Source organism: Rutilus rutilus (assembly GCF_951802725.1).
Source record: "Rutilus rutilus genome assembly, chromosome: 2".
NCBI classification, from domain to species: domain Eukaryota; kingdom Metazoa; phylum Chordata; class Actinopteri; order Cypriniformes; family Leuciscidae; genus Rutilus; species Rutilus rutilus.
In genome coordinates this window covers 62,174,124-62,190,798 of record NC_140210.1, presented here as the reverse complement: position 1 = coordinate 62,190,798, position 16,675 = coordinate 62,174,124, and the positions used below count along the sequence as shown (strand labels likewise).

The 16,675-nt window shown below is 39.8% G+C and overlaps 2 protein-coding genes across 3 annotated transcripts in view; both read left to right on the top strand.

Annotated features, from left to right (window-relative positions):
- The window catches only part of LOC311286240 (integrin alpha-M-like), a 153,911-nt gene that overhangs the window by 57,566 nt on the left and 79,670 nt on the right, over positions 1-16,675 (top strand). The gene's annotated exons all lie outside the window — the stretch shown is intronic.
- Positions 1-16,675, top strand: part of LOC311286265 (integrin alpha-D-like) — a 44,021-nt gene that overhangs the window by 7,937 nt on the left and 19,409 nt on the right. The window lies entirely within an intron of this gene.

The following is a 16,675-nucleotide window of genomic DNA, read 5'->3' as shown; positions in this document are numbered from 1 at the left end:
AGGAGTTTCATACATCAATCGATCCTGTTAAATGTGTATTATTTTTGTGTATACTCACAATAAAAACAAAGTGTTGTGCTTTTCGCCAAATAAAGAAAAATAAACATGATGTGAGTTCTGCCTTCTCTCTGTCAGTTAAGTCCATTCTGAAACGCATCCGAAAATGAACCATAACTCAGCGAATACTTCTCACACAGACACGTGAGATACTGTATGTCTTTATGAAGCTTGAAATCTCTTCGTTTAAATGAAGTAATTTATATAAAGAACAAATGTTTTCAACTCATGTAATCCGTTTGAAAGCAAGGAGAGGTACCGTTTTTCCTTCTCCCTTCATTATCTCTATCTCTAATGAGCTGAGGCCGCCCCGCCCCCGGCGCTATTCACATGGTAAATAGTTTAGGTGATCTATGCATCGCACACGCCCCCCGATCAATGCCATACAAACACAGTTTCTTCATCAGACTCACTGATAGTTCATTGCGTTTTGAGTATGGCACGCTTCTCCGATAAAGACGCCCTTCAGATGATTCTGGACAGCGAGGAAGAATTCACCTTTTCCTCAGAGGAAGATTGTAATTCGGACGACGAACGGCAGCATTTTGAAGAGCGAATTGATCCCGCCGAGGACACAATTTCGGAGTAAGTTTTACTGTTATATAATTATTTTTCTGATAATATAGAACTCATATGAATTTTCAGACTATATTTTGCTTAGTTTTGGCTAGCTTTTGGCATCTTACAGGAAAGATTGCCTTACAATATCCCTAACATTCGTGTATATGCTCAAGTGTAAACTTTTTCAATGTGATAGGCTATTTACTCTCTAAACATATTTGTATATTAAATATATTTCACTCAGTTTTGATTAGCTTATAACACTGATTATCATGCTAAAATACTGCCGTATGTCTTATGTACCTTATTTGTGAATATCTGCTGAAGTGTAATGTGATTTAGTCTAAATATATTTCAGCCTCCGGTAAAATATGTGATAGCCTAGGCCTACTGTCTAAATACTAGACATTATTTATATATATATATATATATATATATATGTATGGTTTTGGTTAGACTATGACACTGCTTATCATGCTTCCATACTGCCTTATGCACAGATGTTTGTGAATACAGGTGTAAATGTTTGAAATGTAGTGATGTGTCATTCGCGAACGATCCGTTCATTGCGTGCGTCACTAAATGCGTGCGGTCTATATGGCTCATCAACAGACGCTCGCGGTGACGCGGTAATATTTCTCTGTCCTATGGACCATCAACAGATATATACATAGATTGTGCGTCCATAACAATTAATTGCCCATCAGTTTACTTTGGATAATGTATGCTAACAGTTTTTTTTTTGTTTTTTTTTTGAATGTGCAGCTAGCTCTCCTTCTCCAGCACCTCGCAAAGGGGCACGCAGTTCAGTTCTCAGTGTGATGGAGAATCTTCCCGAGTAAGTCCACAGACGTAATATTTACAGATGAAATATAATTGTTTACATCATCATAATATAAAAGTACATATTCTTGTGTGATATTACAAAAACTGTCTTTTTTTATCCATGGCCATTAGTGATCGATAATGATAATAATACAGTGTCTTTGATTGTGTTATCAGTATGCTCACAGTGTGTTTTGTTTTGTTTTTTACAGATTTCCATGTCCTGCACCTGTGACTGCCTACAACAAACACATGGGTGGTGTTGACCTGTCAGATCAGCTGATACAGTACTACACTGCACAACACAAAACCATGAAGTGGTACAGAAAGATCTTTCTACACTTCTTGGACATTGCTTCCACCAACTCTTTCATTGTGCACAAAGACCTACATGGTAACTTGTCCCATAAAAAGTTTATGGAGCAGCTTATAACAGAGCTCTGTGGTGTGTCACAGAAAACAGCACCAAAACGGACCAGTAGTGAACATGTACCAGTTCCAGGAGCTGAGCTGACATCAGATGACAGGGATGTTGCCACAGTTGGTCGCCGCTCATGTGTTCAGTGCAAAGCAGTGTGTGGTAAAAAGCAGTTAACACCATGGAAATGCCAGGCATGCAATGTTCACTTATGTCTTCAGTTAAACAGGAACTGTTTTCATGAGTGGCATAAAGATGTGTGACTGTGTTCAGATGTGTGTGCTCTGCTGACCTTTCCGAAGGATAGCAATCTGCCTTTACTTTTGTTTATTTTGCTCACATTTTATTTGCTTAGAGCCCGCATCAACGGGGCATAGGCATTTACTGTGAGATACCTGCCTTTACTTTTGTTTATCGCTCACAATTGCTTTGTTTATAGCAGACTGATTATTTTTTTATTTTGCTCACATTTGATTTGCTTAGAGCAAATTTAGAACATTTAGTTCCTCCACATAGAGGAATTACAATAAAACAGATTGAAAAACAAAACCTTTGAATCTCCTCTACTTCTTTCAGGCTCCTTCACTTGATGGCCCATTAGCCAGTGGGGGAGTGTCTGTCACACCCCTGGTCTGAATCTCATTAATATTGATAGGCCATTACCACTCCCATGCATAAACCTCTTCTGACAAAAAAACTGTTTTACAAAGTGTAAATCAATGTATTGTGTTATTGTGAACGATTAGGCAGAATGATTTTCACATCATTTTGAAGCCAGAACTCGAAGCGACGACATTCATTAGTCAAAAGTCTTACTGACACATATTTAGTATGTGTTTTGTGGTCTTATTTCAGTACCTTTCATTTTAATTTTTTTCAATAACCACGCATAAACATTATTCTCTTAAAAATTCAAAAATATACATGCATGGTGATCACATATTTTGGTAGCCGTGTTTGTGCTATATAGAGTGAATTTACACCTTTGCCATTAACATGTTTATAAATAACTGAAAAAAGCACAAATGTCAGAGCATGTCAGAAGACCTCCAGGGCCCAGAAAATCCCTCAGACTCCAGAGGGTTAATACATCCAAGCACGTTGATCAACTTTTAACGACTGCTGAGTAGTCCCTGTAAAACAGAGTATACCACCCGCAGGCGCCACCTAGCTGCAAAAATCAAAACTACTGCCTTGATTAACTCAAAATAGGTGTCATTTGAAAGCCCAATTTCATGTTACGCCCCGTCTAGGGTAAAGGACTTAACATGAAAAAACAACAACAACAATGTGGTTTTTGTTATAGAAAAGTGCATGAAACAGTATTTATTGAGTTTTAACAGATTTATGTTACCATGGGATTTTACCTCAGGAGCCGACAAGGCCAAAATATGAAACAAAAACAACTAATTTGGAATATACCTCTTACTGCCCTAATCCACAAAAGAAAAGAAAAATACAATTACTTCCCTAACTCCCTAATCCAAAACAGGCAAAAAAAAAAAAAAAAAAAACTAAAAAGGTGGCGTCGGTCTCCCTACCTCCCAAATTACTATGTACAATACACAATTATAAGTGCTAACAGAGAAATGTAAGGGGGTAATCTGTACTCAAAGTCGTTAAACAGGCGGTGGTCCAAACACACATTTAAATGAACACTCCAAAGACAAACACTCTCAACAATCTTTACACTCTAGCAGCAGTTAACAAGGTCAGGCAAGCAACACACAGCATGTGAGCACAAAAGGGCTAATGAAACAGTAACAAAGGAGGCATTTATACACGCCCAGGAGTCAGATGATCAATCAGGGCGTGGCACCAATCAGACTGCAGGAACCAATCCGGTCTTCTGCCTGGATAAAAACAAACACCTCCCACAACAGCATAAAAACACAGACAGACCAAAAGGGACGTAACACCCCCATACACAAAAATAAACATGAAAACATGTTTATGGACAAGACCTAGATAAAGAATCCGCAATAACATTATCTGTACCCTTCTTGTACTGGATGTGTAGGTTAAAATCTTGACAAATTAAAGCCCAGCGCATGAGTCTTTGATTTTTGTTACAGAACTTTTGCAAAAATACAAGAGGGTTGTGATCAGTAAAAACTACTGTTGTAATTAACCAAAGAAAATCTTGGTCGACTAATATCCAGAAATTTTCGACTAAAAATCGACAAAAAATGACGTTGGGAAAAAAAACGTTAAATTAATTAGCTGCGCACTGTGCGCAGTACTTGGTAGCCTTGTTGTCCGCCTAAATTAATTATAAATAAACATAAAAAACTAGTAGGCTATTTGCAGTATATTAAATCGTTTTTGACCTTATTATTTTGCACTGAAATGAGTCTGACACGAGTCTGTCGGCTCTGACAGCGTTGCATCACGTGCACCTGCGCATTATCATAGTCTATGATTTCCGAAAATAGTACTATGTTGTCAACTAGTGATATCATGACAAGAACTTTTGAGGAATATGCAACATAATTTAGACAATTGTTTTTGTCATGTATTATAATAACTGACAGATCATTTCACTAACTATCATTTCAGCCGCTCTGTGCAGCTCGCATAGGCCGCTGAACATAGGAGCTCAACTTCGCGGCTGAGACACGAACAGACTATTAACTTAAAGCTTTTACTCTTAAACACAAATGGCACGTCCATTTTAATAAAATAATAATATTCAGCAAACCTTCTGTAGCCTACTTTCTTCAATCTGTCTCTCTTCTCCAGTGGGTTGGGCTAATCCAAAAGACGTGAAAACAAGGGGGGTGTTCTGAAGACAGACTGTTACCTGTGGAACAGGGGTGCTCTGAAAACACCCCCATTAGCAATTAGTGCTTTCCACCTGATGAAATGAACGCGGCAAAACTGATGAAATGAACGCCAGAACGTATCGACCAAATAATCGACTAATCGACTGGGAGATTACAACCCTAGTAAAAACTTCAACAGGTTGTGAGCTTGAACCAATATAAACTTCAAACTGTTGCAAAGCTAGCAAGAGGGCGAGTGTTTCTTTCTCAATGGTACTGTAGTTACATTGATTTCTTAGAAAAAAAAACACAATGGGTGATCAATTCCATTTTTATCTTCTTGTAACAGTACAGCACCTGCACCAGTTCCGCTCGCATCAACCTCAAGTTTAAACGGTTTGGCAAAGTCAGGAGTAGCTAAGACAGGAACGCTACATAACAAACTCTTCAAAGAATCAAAGGCAATCTGACACTGAGTCTGAAGTTTACAATGAATGTTGCCAATTTGATTAACTCCTAAGTAGTGCAAAGTTATTTGCGGATAAATAGAATTTTGTTTTCATAATCTTTAAAATATTTTTTTGTAGTATGTACCAGTGGCGGATACAGAATGTCATTAATAGGTGGGCCTGGTGAATATACGGGGGGGCCTCGGTTTTTTAAGCTTATATACACGCCCAGTGGCGTAACTTTTGCTAAATTATATATATGTACATTGTACAACAAAATTACAATGTCCAGCAATAGATTTAAACAGTAGGCTACATGGTGTTTAATTTGTCGTTTAATGAGATGTAGCCTAATATATATTGTCAGTGCTAAAATACATAGATTCGCCTATTTGAACAACATGCCTAAATGGTCCAGTGGTAGAACTTTCGCCAACAGTGTCAGAGGTTGTGGGATCTGTAGAGGTTTGAAATCTTGAGATATGCAATGGCTTACACTAATAACTATCTAACATTATTCCAAGCAGCTAGTTCCATTTGTAGTGTCTATTGCTAGCCCAGCAACACAGTTCAATAAATCCACTTCAGAAACGTTGTTGAAATAAAAGATGAAAATCTCCGTTTTTATTCCTTGATTTCCGATTTACAAAAAAGAAAAAAGAAAGAAAGAATGTGAGCTGACTAATACACTTATTCTAGTTGCTAATGAAATAAAAGATTCTTAATAAAAGTAACTAAAAGTTAGCAGTTATCAGGTAAGAAAACCGTTAGCTTCCACAGCTCTCAAGATCTGAATCACATAATGAGAATCAACGTAATGTAACCGGAGTTGGCCGGTTCTTAAAGAGGCAGTACACTATTTCACCAATATGTACTAAATCCTATAAGAACATGAATTCTAGTATGTTTTTAACCTTTTAAGTATTATTTAACATTTTAACCATTACATGAACTTCTAAATGAAATTATTTACCTTTTTAACATTAACTCTTATTCACATTACTATGAATTATACTTTGGCCTCTACATACCCGGCCCCTAATTGCCTTCTATCCTAGAAGCAATTACAACTTTAAATGTCTTTCTTTTGAGTAAAACTCAGTAACAGTCCTTCTCATACTGCTTCCTGAAGTAAGCAGAGTTTAGTTATTGGCCTCTCAAGTTCATTCGTCTTTGTCTTGACTCGAACCTTGCGGACCATTCCATGCTCGTCCTCCATAGTCTTAACAATTCTTCCCATCAGCCATGATCCCCTGGGAGCTGATTCGTCGACAATCAAGACTACATCTCCTGGGATGAAATTCCGTGATGGATGGTTCCATTTCTGTCTCTTCTGGAGTTGAGGCAGATATTCCTTGGTCCAGCGCTTCCAGAATAGATCGCTCATATACTGGACTTGCCTCCATCTTTTACGCGCATAAGTATCATCCTTATGGAAGAGTCCTGGTGGTAAGTTGGGGTTAGTCTTGAGCAGAAGTAAGTGCTGTGGGGTAAGAGCTTCCAGATCATTCATATCATTGGAAGGCATGGTAATAGGCCTACTATTCAGAATGGCTTCACATTCACAGAAGAACGTCTGAAGACCTTCCTCATCCAAGTTTTGTTCTCTCAGTGTAGCACCCATGATTTTCCTGATGGAGCGGATGATTCTCTCCCACACCCCTCCATGGTGGGATCCGGATGGTGGATTGAATAACCATCTGATGTCACGTTGGAGCAAGCTGTTCTCGATTTGTGAAGTATTCCACTCCTTTATTGCCTTTCTGAGCTCATGATCAGCCCCAACAAAGTTGGTCCCATTATCAGATCTCATCTCCTTTACCTGACCTCTTCTTGCAACGAAGCGACGCAGAGCTTGAATAAAGGAGTCTGTTTCCAATGATGTTGCCATTTCTATGTGGACCGCACGACAAGCAAGGCAAGTAAATATCACCCCATATCTTTTTACAGATGATCTTCCACGTTTAATGTTGAATGGCCCAAATAGATCCACTCCAGTTCTGGTGAAGGGTGGCTCGTCTGGTACAACTCTGTTTCTTGGCAAGTCCGCCATCATTTGTGTTCCTGATGCACCATGTTGTCTTCGACAGATAGTACACCGTGACAGCATTCTTCTGATTGACGAGGGAGCATCGATAATCCAGTACTTTTGACGTACATGAGACAAGACATGATTTCGTCCACTGTGTCCCAGCCGCTCATGTGAATCCTGGAGAATCAGATCAGCCACACGATGGTTCTTAGGCAGTATCATAGGGTGCTTGGCTTCGGCTGGCATTGATGCTCGACTGAGCCTCCCTCCAACACGAAGGATTCCCTCTTCAAGTTGTGGATTCAGTCTGAAGATTCGACTACTCTTCTTGATGGAGTCCTTTCTCCGAAGAGCAGATATCTCTTCCTGAAACATACTTTGCTGACAATGGCTGATGATATCCATCTCAGCTTGTCGCAGATTGTCCACGGTCAGGTAAGTCTTTTTGAGACTCTTTTTGTAGCTCAACATCTCCCTGTTCACCCATTGTTGATCACTGTACAATCCATTCATCTCCTTTCTCTTCCTTGACAGGTTTACCAGGGTTCCCTTGAGTCGTGTGAGCCACGCTACAGCCTTCTTGAGGTGTATCCATGAAGAATAGTATTGAATTAGTTGTTGCATTGCATCAGTGCTTTCTTCTGCTGTTGTAGCATTAACAAGTATGCCTTTCTTGACCTCAGGATCTTCAGCTGTGAGCTCTTCTAGGTGATCGTGCTTGTCTGGCCATTCCCTTTCAGGTTTACTGAGGAAGACAGGCCCTGCAATCCAAACTTCGTTCTTCATGAAGACACTCACCTTTTGTCCCCTGGAGGCGCAATCAGCAGGATTCAACTGAGTGTTGATATAGCTCCATTGCTGCACTTTTGATGCTTGCAAGATTACGGCAATCCTGTTCGCCACAAATGTCTTAAATCTGACGTTCTCATTTGCTAAGTACTTGAGTACGGCAGTACTGTCCGTCCAAAACCTGGAATCTGACAGTGGCAACTGTAGTTCTTTCTTCAGCATGACATCCACCTTCACAGCTAAGGCAGCCGCCGTCAGCTCCATCCGCGGGATAGTCGGTGGTCTGAGAGGGCTAACCCTTGACTTTCCCAAGACAAATGAGCAGCATATTTGATTGCTACTGTTCTTCTGGACTAAGTAAGTAACAGTACCATAGCCTGTTTCGCACGCGTCACAAAAGTGATGCAGCCGAGCTTGCACTGTTTTCCCAAACTCAGGTGGCTTAAAGCACCGATCCACTCCAAAGTCAGTGAGCTGTTGAAGTTCTTCAGTCCACTCTGTCCATTGTTGTGCGAAATGTTCTGGCACAATGTCATCCCAACCTGTTCTTAGTCTACACAATTCTTGCAGGATGTTTCTAGCAGGCAGTATGACTGGCGACAACATTCCCAGTGGGTCGTAAACTGAACTCATCGTAGACAGGATTCCTCTCCTAGTGAGAGGCTTCTGTTCTATGTGCACGTGAAACTTGAACTGATCTGACCGGATACACCACTGTACTCCCAAAGCTCTTTTGATGGCGAGTGAATCCTGGTCAAGATCGAGATCTTTGACTTCTGTTGCCCGGTCCTCAAGTGGAATGTTTAACAACACATTTCGATTGTTCGTCGTCCATTTTGTCAGTCTAAAACCTCCTGTTTGACAGATGGCCTTCAAGTCTTGGAGTAGTCTGACTGCTTCTTGTTCAGTGGCAACTGATCTCAAACAATCGTCTACATAAAAATTATTTAAGACTGTATCCACTGCTGCTACACCAAACATGTTCTTGTTGTCCTCGGCACACCTTCTCAACGCATAACTCGCGCAGCTTGGTGAGGAGGTGGCTCCAAACAAGTGTACCTCCATTCTGTACTCTTGCAGCTCCTTTGAGGTGTCGCCGTCCGGCCACCACAAAAACCTGAGGAGGTTAGCATCTTCTGGTGGGACTTTGACCTGGTGGAACATCGATTCCACATCCGCCATGATTGCAACTTGCTCTTGACGGAATCTAGTCAAGACACCAACCAGACTACTTGTCATGTCAGGCCCTTGCAGTAATTGTTCATTGAGTGTGGTTCCTTGATATGAAGCGCCACAGTCGAATACCACTCGCATTTTATGCTTCTTAGGGTGGTAGACACCGTGATGCGGAATAAACCACACCTTTCCATCACTCCGTTTTAGTTCTTCATCTGGAACCTTCACAGCGTAGCCCTTCTTTATCACATCATTCATGAAGCTGACATAGTCCTCTTTGAACGTCTGATTTCTCTGAAGCTTCTTTTTCATGTTGAGCGCTCGTTGCTCTGTCATTGCTCTGTTGTTAGGCATTTTCACATCTTTGTTCTTCAATGGCAGACCAATAGAGTAGTGGCCGTTAACCAGCTTTGCCGATTTGGAGACTCTGTCCATAAACAGTTGGTCTTCCTTAGACATTTCTAACTGCTCTCCTTGAGAATTCTCAGGAAAATCATACTTGAATTGCTGAGTCCACAAGTCTTCAAGTCGAGCCACTGAGATCCGATTCATCTGGATCTGCGGGTATCCATTCTTTGTCCAGCTTCTGATGTTCTCACGCAGCGGTCCGTTTACTGTCCATCCCAAAGCTGTGCGTACTGCATACGGCCCATTCTTGACACTGCGGATTACCTCTTCTGGCTCCAAAGCCTTTGCCACATCAGTCCCAATCAGAAGACCAATATCCGCGTTGATCGATGGAATTCGTACACCTCGTAAATGTGGCCACCTATCCACATCTGCTTGGGTTGGAATGTTCTCTTTACTTGCGGGGATAACCTTTTGTGCGAAAACACCTGTAAGCTCGATAAAGTCATCACCTTCTAGGCTACTCACTTCTAGGTCTGATACAGCTTTGCATGAGACTGTCTTTTGGTCTCCCATAGTAGTGAGTAGAATGTTCACATTTTTTCCTTGCAGGTGAAGGTCGTTCGCCAGCTTGTTAGTGCAGAAAGAGGCGTTACTTCCTGGATCCATGAATGCATAACAAGTCAGCACCTTGTTGCCTTTCTTTGCCTTTACTCTCACAGGAACGATGGCGAGGACACTACCTGTACCCCCGACCCCAGTCTGAGAGCATGCTTCCCCTGCATCCACGAATCCACTGACAACAGTTTGCTCTTTCTTTGGAGACTCCTCTTTTGGCTCCTCCTGTGAAGCCTCTTCCTTAGGTAAGTCTTTGAATTTCTGCTTTATGTGTAAGAGCGTAGGGTGTGTCGCTGAACATATCTGACAGCTCTTCTTTTCTTCACAGACATTACTCATGTGTCCTCCTATAAGACAACTGAAACAAAGTCCTTTGCTCTTAAGGAATTCAAGCTTTTCTTTGTGCAACTTTCTTTGGAGTTTCTTACACTGTTCCATAGTATGATCTCCCAGACAGAAGATACAAGGTTTCATGAAGGCTTTGTCCATGTTTTTTCCCTTCTCCTGAGCTTTCTTGTTTGCTGCACCAGCAACATCTTTCTCAGCTTTCTGTTCCTTTACTTCAGTGGCTAGTGTTGTGATGTTTTTCTTTCCACTTGACCTTTCAGTCTGGCGCTTTGTTTGTCCTGAGATTTCACCAAACACAGGGTGCGCTGCCATTTCAGCCTGTGTGTTGACAAATGACACTACGTCTTTGAACTTTGTCCGCCGATCCTGCTTTTTCTGAATGTCTATGGCGACACTCCTGAATCTCTCTCTCAGCCTGTATGGGAGCTTTGAGATGATCGTGCGCATGTTAGCAGCATTTTCCATCTCTTCTAAGTACTCCAGATCTGACATTGCATTATTGCAGTTTGTCAAAAAGAGAGCGTATGCTTCAAGTGCCTTCGTGTCATCTGCTTTAATGGCAGGCCAGTTTAAAGCCTTGTCAAGATATGCCATGGATATCTTATATTTATCACCAAAGCGTTCCTTTAGCAGTCTCTTGGCTTCAGGGTAGCCCTGATCTGGATCCAAATGAAAACAGCTGCGCACTAAGTCATTAGGCTGCCCATTTGTGTGCTGTTCTAGATAGTAAAGCCGATCTTTGCTGTTTTCAGTCTTGCTTTCTATGCGGTGCTCAAAGGCTCTCATGAAGAGACGATATTCTAATGGATCTCCCTTGAAAACTGGAATGTTCGGTGATGGCAATGTAGATAGCCTTTGCTGCTTTATTAGGCTTTCAGTGATATCGTTTTGCCGTTGCATGACGGTAACTAGATTATCTGTGTGATTATCTGAAGTGACAGGAGCTCTTATCGCATCTGTGCCTCTTCCACTAGTGTGGCTATGCCAAGTTCCACCGCTAGCTACACTTCTCTTACTGTGGCTGACATCTTGTTTCCTTGGAGCAGACATCAATATTTCCACCCTACTGCCTTTGGTTCTACTTGACACATCTGAACTTTCATATTTTCTTAACACGGCTAATCGTGCATCTGTTGCAGCGAGCCCTGCTTGCAGCTCTAACTGTTCTTTTTCAACCTTGAGCTTTAGTTCGTGCTCCTCTAAAGTCTGTCTTTTTCTCAATGTAGCTGACTTGGCTAACAGAGCAGCTCTCTCTAATTCAACCTTTAAGCGCTCAGCACGAGCTGACGATGTTGCAGAAGTAGCAGAAACAGACTTAGATTTTCTAGACTTACTGGATGTGACTGACACACTATCTTCAGGATGTATCTGCTCACTAACCTTGTTAGCCTCTTCTCTGCGTAGTATTGCATTCTGTATCCATGCATTCACTTCTTGCACAAATTCTCTGTGCTCGTTATTTCTTGGCTCAAACCAATCCCTTTGATCTGCGTTCAAATTCTCTATGCATTCAATCTGGCAGAATATGTCTTTAACGTCAGCATTTATTTGACTAAATTCCTTTATCAGTGTTTCATACTTGGCCAACAATTCCTTTGCTATGATTTCAACATTTGCATCATCATCCATTAAAGCATACAAATCGTTCTTTTTCTCAGTAAGTTGTGCTAGTATGGCTCTTCTGGAGCTTATTTTCGTTTGCAGCTTATGTTCCAGTGCTTTAAGTGTTGGTTTAACCACTCGTTTTTTCTCAGTTAGGCTTACCGCGGCTTCTGTTCCTGTCTCCGTCATGATTGTTTTGATAGTCAGTCCGTTTTTTTTACAGGTTCCACTTGTAACAGTCGCGCAGCAGCAACGATGAACTCGCCGAGACCGTTAAATCCACTTAGCGCTAGCACTCACCAGCCACGAGCACAGCGCATGATCAGGCTAGTTGAGAAAGTCAGTCCCTCGTTGTACCTTCATTCATGTTCCACTTTCCACAAACCTCTCCAAAGGCTCGTTATCCAATGTCAAGCAGGTTTTCTTACTAATGTAGAGGTTTGAAATCTTGAGATATGCAATGGCTTACACTAATAACTATCTAACATTATTCCAAGCAGCTAGTTCCATTTGTAGTGTCTATTGCTAGCCCAGCAACACAGTTCAATAAATCCACTTCAGAAACGTTGTTGAAATAAAAGATGAAAATCTCCGTTTTTATTCCTTGATTTCCGATTTACAAAAAAGAAAAAAGAAAGAAAGAATGTGAGCTGACTAATACACTTATTCTAGTTGCTAATGAAATAAAAGATTCTTAATAAAAGTAACTAAAAGTTAGCAGTTATCAGGTAAGAAAACCGTTAGCTTCCACAGCTCTCAAGATCTGAATCACATAATGAGAATCAACGTAATGTAACCGGAGTTGGCCGGTTCTTAAAGAGGCAGTACACTATTTCACCAATATGTACTAAATCCTATAAGAACATGAATTCTAGTATGTTTTTAACCTTTTAAGTATTATTTAACATTTTAACCATTACATGAACTTCTAAATGAAATTATTTACCTTTTTAACATTAACTCTTATTCACATTACTATGAATTATACTTTGGCCTCTACAGGATCTAATCCGCATCAGTACAGTTTTTTTTTTTCTCATCAAAACTGATTATGTTCATCAGTGGTTGTATATCAAGGAGGGACATGCATGCATTATGATGTGTGATTTCACCAGAACGAATAGAGAGTATCCGCAATGGATTGAAGCGCGCGTCCGAGTGACGACAGTGCGGTGTGCGCGAGCCACACGAGAAAACACTGTATCAGCGCCACCGATCGCAGCGGCAACGAGCACTTTCATCACTTGATTTAAAAAACACATTTCAGCGCTAGATCGTCTCTTATTTAACAAACGAACGAAATGAATGCTCTGCTGGTTGTTTAATGTTTGGTAGAATTGGTACATTCGTGCCGCGAGATGTTTTAAAAAGTGGTGGGGACATGTCCCACCCGCCCCACCCGCAAATTACGCCTATGTAACATGCCTGATAAATATGTCAACTATAGCAGATTGGTACTTAGGTAGTGAATTTAACTACCTTGTACTCATGTCAGTCAGCCCTCCCGGCTGCTTTAAACCTGAAGTTAATCTGTCTGTCACGCGAGTCGCATGTAGACTATCACAACATTAAGTCAGTGCGCGCACAGAGAGCGGTGTTGCGTGATAGCATCACTGGACTGACACGTGATATGCCGACATAATATTTTTCTTTTGTAGCTATTTTTCGTAGCTATTGTACATAAATGTCGTCAGGAAACGATTAAAATGAAATTATTTATTAATTCATTATTATTATTATTATTAAAATAAAAAATTTCAATTGTTTTTATTAATCTGATTGGGTGGGCCACCGGTCAATCTGGGTGGGCATGTGCCCACCCAGGCCCACCCATAAATCCGCGCCTGGTATGTACTGCAATGTGTCAAAAACAGCTCATGAAATATTCACAGATCGTTGAAAATGGCACATAATTTTATACAGCATATTATTACAATTAACCCTCTGGGGTCTGAGGTGTTTTTGGGGTCCTTGAGATGTTCTGACATGCCCTGACATTTGTGCTTTTTTCAGTTGCTTATAAACATATTAATGGCAAAGGTGTAATTACACACTATTTAGCACAAACAGGGCTACCATAATATGTGAGCAACATGAATGTACATGTTTGCATTTTTGAGAGAATAATGTTTATGCATGGTTATTGAAAAAACTAAAAACTAAAGTTTCTGAAATAAGGCCACAAAACACATACTAAATATGTGTCAATAAGACTTTTGACTAATGGATGTTGTCGCCTAGAGTTTTTTATTCAAAATGATGTGAAAATCATCCTGCCTAATCATTCACATAACACAATACATTGATTTAAATTTTGCAAAACACTTTCTGTTTGGAAAGGCAATATGCGAGGGGGGCGTCAACGATCCAACACCATCATGCATATTTAGTGGTTCGCACCTGAGGAGACAATGGGGCCCGCATACTTAATGAGCCATTCATTCAGGTGTGTCACTGAGCCACAAGAAAGAATGCAAGAGCAACAGTTGGAAGCATCCACAAATTGTGCTTGCAAATTGGCCTATAATATCCAAGGAAAACATGTCTAGTAATTGTGCAGTTAATTCTCATACTATATTTTCAGTTTTGGAATATTTATCCTCTCCCCAAATTTGTCACTAATAAAACACAATAAAAATTATTTAAGGAAAAGGCTTATATTTACCTTTTAATAGTTTGTTTACATCTACCTTTATTTACTTGTAAATATATATTTTTTATTAAAAAGGTTACAATTACAACAACAATTCAAGTGTAATCTTTCTTTGTAAAAAGTAAAGTATACATTTTATCATACATATTTCAAAGTTAAGGATTCATTACTTGAATATAGCCTAGGCTACATTGGAATAAACACTATAACATATTATTTGATTACTTTATTTTTGACAAAACATACTATATTTAACATATGAGCAAAAATTGGCAAACAAAAGCTTAGTTGAGGTGGCAGATATTTTACAGTAAAAATGTATAATCTATCCAAAACTAATCAACGAAATGTTGTCTTTCATATGTCTGTAACATAGGTCTTTCGTTTTTATTATAAGAAATATAAATGTTAATTTGCAGTTTAATACATTGCTTATACAAATACATTTTATTTCAACATATTTCAGTCGATTTTTACTCAGTATAGCAATACAGTTTGCTAAAACATCATCATTTATTCACACACAGAAACGCGATTCACTTGAGAATGAAAAAAAACTTACTACAGTATTCCATAGCTCAGGATCCGTTGCTCCTCGAAATACCTGCACTTCTGAGGTACATTTTCCATTATTATTATTACGATAGTATTATTCCTCACAGCGCCGCGAGACGGTGTAAACAAGTACAATGATCTGAATAAGCTTGATGTGTTTTCTCGAGCTGATATGGGGGCGTTCACAGGTTTGCGTGGATGCCTCAGTCATTTGCATTTGAATAGCGCGCGCTGTCCGTGGGAGGGGTCAAATAAAAAATAATGAGCTGAGATGAGAACGACTGACATCTCTCTTTTCATACAGATTGCATAAACTGAGAATATTTGTTTTTTTATAAAAATTACTTAATTTAAAAGAAGAGAATTCAAGCTTCATGCCTGTGTGCCTGTGTGACTGTTTGACTGAGTATTCGCTGAGTTATGGTTCATTTTCGGACGCGTTTCAGAATGAACTTAACTGACAGAGAGAAGGCAGAACTCGCTTCGTGTTTATTTTTCTTTATTTGGCGAAAAGCACAACACTTTGTTTTTATTGTGAGTATACACAAAAATAATACACACTTAACAGGATCGATTGATGTATGAAACTCCTATGGAAAATCAAAGTCAACAGAGTATTTTGAGTCTCCCCGACCCCAGGGGGTTAAAATGAGCCCAAAATGAACAATCTATTATGTTGATCACAAGATATCCCTCTTGGAGGAACAATTTTAAAAATGCCCATGAGGGGGCGTCAAGGACTGAACAAAAATGCTATCTTGGTTCCAAATGCTGTAACTTTTGATAACTTTATACAATCACCATATCTCTGCGCCCAAGTAGCAGTGCTTTGCTTGTGCTTCACCCCAATATAGTCCCAAGCCAATATCTGCCTAGGAAATCGCCTAGTCTTAATCTGCATTGCTATTTGTACTCGTTGTGAATACGCAGGCCACAAGAAGTAATTCTTTTTTTTTATTTATTTTTTTATGTTTTGATCACTTTTACTCACAACATGCTAGCTGGCAACAAAGGATTCCATTCATTATGCTAAGCTAAGCTAGCGGCGGCGCTGCCAAACTAAAACAATGCATGCACTGAGACAAATCTAAATGTAGGAAAGACAGTGAATAAGCCCTATTTCAAAAAATGGTGGAGTGTTCCTTTAAAGAAAAAAATAATATATATATATATAACAGACCAAAACAAATGAATAGTGTAAAGCTTATCAATGGTGCACATTAGGCAAGGCAAGGCAAGGCAAGGCAAGTTTATTTATATAGCACATTTCATACACAATGGCAATTCAAAGTGCTTTACATAGAAGAAATTAAAATAATAAAAAGAAATAAGAATAATTAAAACAGTTTAGAAAAATAAAAAATAAAATACAGTACAAACAGTCGGACGAACATTGGCACAGTGCTCATTCAGTAAATGCATAGTTAAACAGATGTGTTTTGAGTCTGGATTTGAATGTGACTACAGTAGGAGCACATC